Source organism: Lygodium microphyllum, chromosome 11, assembly GCF_053477565.2.
Source record: "Lygodium microphyllum isolate KBCC chromosome 11, Lygodium_microphyllum_v1.1.10, whole genome shotgun sequence".
Classification (NCBI taxonomy): domain Eukaryota; kingdom Viridiplantae; phylum Streptophyta; class Polypodiopsida; order Schizaeales; family Lygodiaceae; genus Lygodium; species Lygodium microphyllum.
Window position 1 is genome coordinate 105,280,046 of NC_141145.1, and position 6,000 is coordinate 105,286,045.

Genomic DNA, 6,000 nt, shown 5'->3' on the forward strand with positions numbered 1-6,000 from the left:
TGGAAGAATAGTAAATGCACAAGAGACGTGTTTACCTCTTGCTTTGAAGTTTGGAAAAGAGAGAGTGCAAAATTTGTTAGAAGAAAAGGCTATCTGAAATGCATATGTAGGAATGTATGTTGCCGCCTTTGGTTTATAGATAGAGAAAGTACCAAAAAAGGTTATTGTTGTCCCCAAAGCTAAAATAAGGTCCCATGGAATGCATGCAATTGAGAAGAGCAAAGTTCCAAATAATGAATTGACTCATGTAAGAAGAAGCATCCGTGACATGATTGGTTGGGACTCCTCGATTGACTTTTACTCAATAGTGTATGCATACTTGGCTGTGCATAATATAGATGTGATTGCGGAAGATAAGAGAAAGAGGGATGAAGTGGTGCACAGATCGGATGCTGTATGCTCGCGTAGTGAGCGCCGGAAGGTCCCCAAGAACAAAAGAACTCTACTTTTTGCACAAAACTCAAGGTAGAAAGCATGCACGACATGAACAAGAGACCAATTGGGTGCAATCTCCCCCCATGCCTTGTGTGAGCGCTCCCCAAAGCATGTATTTTATGTATTAATAATCTTCAAGCTCAAATAATAGCCCAAATTACAAAATAGCATGCTTTTGGCTTTTGAGTTTGCTTTAGCACAAAATAGAAATAAAGCTAATGGGCGGGCGCCCAAATAGTCAGGCATACCCAATACAATGTCCAAATACAAATATCATAATCGTGCGTCCATGCGCATACAAAATAATAAATAAATATCCAACGCCTTAATAAATAGACGCGATAAAATATAGGCACCATACCTAAGGTATGCGCCCATCAAAATATAAGTGAAATCTCGAATACACGCTATCCTCCAATGCTTTCCTCCGCCACTGCTGCTATCTCTATACATCAGCTGAAGCATTCACAATCGTTAGTAAAATAATACAATTAAACCGACAAAAGTGAATACCTAGCAGTCTTCAGCTACATAAATAAATCAACTGGTTAGAAATCAATCGTAACCTTAATTTATCACGAGTGCGCACTCTAAACTCATAAACGTTTATTAATTTAATATGTATTTTGCGGAATCATCCGCTATGGAATCATCCATGTACACACTAAATTAATGAAACGCCCAAAAAGGATAGGTGTCTCCATCAACTTCTCGCATAAAGAATCCACTTTGTGTATGAGCCCTGGTCAATAAAGTTTACGGAATCCACCGTAAAACCTCACGGAATCCACCGTGGCACGGAATCCACCGTGAAATATGCCAGAAATATGCATCCTCGCAGCATACCCCCGGGGTGGGATAGCAATTGTCCTCAATTGCTATTAGCTCAACGTGGAGATAATAGAGTGAGGAAAGCATTTAAGTCTCTAGCGTGCATCCATTGGGCTTCTTCAACATGATATTTTTAAACTTGACCAAATATCTAGAATATCTATGACCAGTTCTAGTGGTCATAAAGTCAGTACCTATGATAGCTTCAGGTTCAAGTATTTCAGTCTCTTCATCTAGCAAAGGTGGATTTTCATAAACAGGGTGTACAGGTAATTGGCCTCTAAAGGGTCGTAATAAACTAATGTGAAAAGTGTTGTGAATTTTCCAGTGAGGTGGTAGTTCTAACTTGAATGCATTGTCATTGATTTTGTGAATGATCTTAAATGGTCCATAGAATCTAGGTGCTAATTTCACAACTGGGTGTTTATCTACACTTTGTAATCTACGTTTTTCTATTCTCAACCAAACATAGTCATCAACTTTGAAATTCATGGCCTGTCTTTTCTTATTGGCTTGTTTTGTATATGATTGCTGGGCTTTGGCAATCATGTTTTTAACCTCATCAAAAATAGTAGCGTGCATGATAGCAATATCATCAGCACTCTGAATTCTATTTGATAAAGATGCAACAGGTGTAGACAATCTATAACCATAAATCACTTCAAACGGTGCTTTCTTTGTAGCTGTGTGTGGTGTATTATTATATGCAAATTGCAGTAGATGCAAATGTGTATCCCATGTCTGTGGTTTAGAAATAGTGTAAGCACGTTAAAGATCTAAAATAGTACTGTTAGTGGCTTCTGTTTGTCCATTAGTTTCGGGATGAAATGCAGATGAGAAATCAATCTTTGTTCCTAGGTTAGCAAATAAAGTAATCCAAAAGTTATTACAAAATCTAGAATCATGGTCAGAAATAATAACTTTTGGTAATCCATGATTAGTGAAAACAGTTTTCAAAAACAATTGTGCTGCTTGAGATGCTGTTAAAGTTTTCTTACATGGAATGAAATATGCTTGTTTACTAAACCTGTTTACAATAGTCCAAATCATATCATGGTTAGCTTTAGTATTAGGTAAACCAGTAATAAAATCCATAGAAATCTGTTCCCATGGTCTTGATGGAATAGATAAAGGCATTAGTAAGCCATACTGTTTACCATGATGTCTCTTAACTCTTTGACAAACCAAACATTCAGAAACAAAGTTAGATACATCAGTGTCCATATGTGGCCAATAAAAATCTTCAGTCAATGTACGCAAAGTAGATATGATACCTCTACGACCTTGATATGGAGGACAATGAATCTCATTCAAAACAAAAGATCTAAATGGAACTGTAACACATAATCTCTTTTCATAAAACATGAATCCATCATTGTAAGACAGTGAATCAATAGGAATCTAGTTATTTTCAACTAATTTATTCCAATCAGTATGAAAAGTAATGTCTTGATGATAAGTATCTTTCATAGAAGTTAAAGAATCAAATGATATAACAGAAATATTATGAATGGTCGGTCTTCTACTTAATGCATCGGTCACTACATTTTCTTTACCTGGTTGATATTGGATAAGGGGATGAAAACTCTGAATAAAAGCTGCCCATTTGATATGTCGGTGAGATATTTGGGGTTGACTAAGGAGATGTCTAATACTTTGTTGATTAGTCTTAATCATAAACTCAGAATCCATTAAGTAATGTTTCCATTGTCTTAAAGCTTGTACAACAGCTAACAATTCTTTATCATATGTGGAATATTTAAGTTCGGATGGTTTCAGTTTATAGCTAGAATAGGCTATAGGATGATTATCTTGCATAAGTACGGCTCCTATTCCAGATCCGGTAGCATCAGTAACTACTAAAAAGAATGGTCTATTAAAATCAGGTAGTTGTAATACAGGAGCATGGGTTAATGCATGTTTCAATAAATCAAAACATTCTATTGATTATCAGAACAATGATAAACAATACCTTTCTTTAAAAGTTTAGTCAAAGACAAAGCAAGTAATGAAAAATTTCGCACAAACTTTCTGTAAAAACTAGCAAGACCAAGAAAAGAACGTAACTCATGCACATTTTTGGGTATAGGCCAGTTCAATATTGCTTCTATCTTCTTAGGGTCAACCTTAATACCTTCTGATGACACAATATGACCTAGATATTCAATTTCTGTTTGAAAGAACTCACTCTTTTCCGGATTAGCATACAATTGATTATCTTTCAACAACTTGAAAACCAAAGACAGATGTTTATAATGCTTTTTCTCATTTTTACTGAATACCAAGATATCATCAAAGAATACTATAACACAATGCTGATATTTCAAAAATATGCGATTCATCATTCTACTAAATGTAGCAGGTGCGTTAGTCAATCCAAAAGGCATCACTAGAAATTCATAATGACCAAATTGTGTTCTAAATGCAGTCTTCAATATGTCAGATTTATCTAATCTCACCTGATGATAACCAGATTTAAGATCTATTTTACTAAATATGGCAGAAACCTTGCAGTTTATCCATAAGATCATCGACCCTAGGAATTGGATATCTATTCTTTACAGTAATTTTATTTAGGGCACAATAATCAATGCACATACGATAAGTATTATTATTATTCTTTACCAACAAGACATGTGCGCCAAATGGAGAACTACTAGGTCTAATTAATCCTCTGTTTAATAATTCCTCAACTTGATTTTGAATTTCTTTCTGCTCTATCTGGTTATGCCTATATGGTGCTTTACAGGGTGTTTGTGTACCAGGAATTAAATCTATTTTGTGGTCTTCAGGACGTGAAGGAGGTAGTCCAGGTGGTAGATCTTCAGCAAAACAATCTTTAAATTGTGCAAGGAATTCTTTATGCCTAGGGTGCATAGGTTTTTCTTTAGCTTGAAGTTCATTCACCCAAATTAGATAAGATTTACTACTTTTGCGTAATGCACGTTTAGCTTGAGTATGAGTAAGCAGTGGGAAAGCATTAGATGTGTGCATACCATACAATGTAATGTGTTTTCCTTGAAAATGAATTTTAATTGAATGTGTGGAATAATCTATGTCAGGATTATGCTGATGACGGCAAGGCATACCTAGGATAGTATCACTAGACTGTAATGGTACAACTAGAAAATTCCTTCTTTCAGTATATTCACCAATTTGAATTTCTAAATCATGCACCTCTTGTGTTCCATTATACCTTCTGCCTAAGAATGCTGCTTTAATGAGATAATGCGTAGGAACAGTTTGTAATTTCAATTCTTTCACTAACTTTGTAGAAATAAAATCATGTGTACTACCATCATCATGCAAAATAGTATTTTCTTTTCCATGCACTAAACATTTCATTGTCAACAAAGAATGTGGAGTTGGCATACTTGGTAAAGTATCCGAAGAAGTAGTAATGTCGTCCTCATCTTCCGTAAAGTCAGGCATTTCCTCATGTTCTTCATCTTCCATTGCTCCAAGATAGTTGATATGGACAGGTGGCTTCTTCGATTGGCAATTGACTGCTAGATGTCCAGGTTGATGGCATTTGTAACACACTATAGGTTTGGCTTTAGATACATTGTTTGCAATGGCAGGAAGTCTAGGAATATTAGGATTTGGCTGTGAAGATGGCTTAGGGTTTTGATTGGTATTTGATGCCAAAGTAGGTGGTTTTGTCCAAGACGTACGGAAAAATGATGAAGGAAATCGACTTTGGTTGAATATTCTAAAATTTGAATTGAATTGCTTAGAACCATAGTTACCATTTGCTTGAAATTGTTGTGGACGCTTGTCTCTTCCTCGAAGCTTGTCTTCAGTGTCATGAGCTAAAGAAATTGCATCTTCAAGAGTTGTAGGCTTGAACATATTGACTTTAGCATAGTAATGCCCAAGTAATCCAGATATATACTTGCGCTTGTGAGTCGCTTCAGGTACGTCTTCAAGCATGCGTAGTTGGAGTAAGGCATTCCAAAAGCGTTCGGTGTACTGGGAAATAGGCTCACGATATCTTTGCTGAAGAAGGTCCCATTGCTTTATGGCTTTTTCATGGAATTGTGGAAGAAGGAAATTCTGCATGAACTTCTTCTTGAAACTCTCCCAGGTAGTGGGACAATCTATGCTCTTATGAACCACGGTCTACCAAAGAGATGCTCTATCCACTAAATGATTAGTGACACACTTGATTTTATCTTTTTCAGCGTATATCTCCTCATGAAAGTAATCATCAAACTGACTGATGAATGCAAGAACAGTTTTTCCATCTCTAGTGCCATTGAAAGTACGAAATTTGAAATTTCTTTTACTTATCTTTGTTTCTTTGCGGATGGATTGAGCTTCGAGAGTCGTATCGATAGTTCGTCGGATAAGATCTTCAGGTTGTGGTCCATCTTTGTCGGTAGTCAATCTTTGTAAATTGGCCAATTGAACTTGCAAGGCTTGCCGGGCTCTTCGTTCTTTGTCCAACTGCATTATAATTAAATCCAACTTTTGTTCCATCGTAGGTTCAAGAAGATCACCTTCAGCCATTAAATCATCCATATTTTGTTCCATCATCCTACAAAAATTCAAAAGACCTCACACTCTCAAAATCCAATTAGCGGGATGAACGTTGCTCAAAGTCGGGTGTACAAGGCTTATAGATTTTTGTTTGGGTTTCACGATCTTCAACTTTTGCGGTTGCGGGATTTGAAATCTTCGTAAAATCTGCGTATGACCTTCTGTATGTGCTGAAACTGGTTCAGCAAGTCT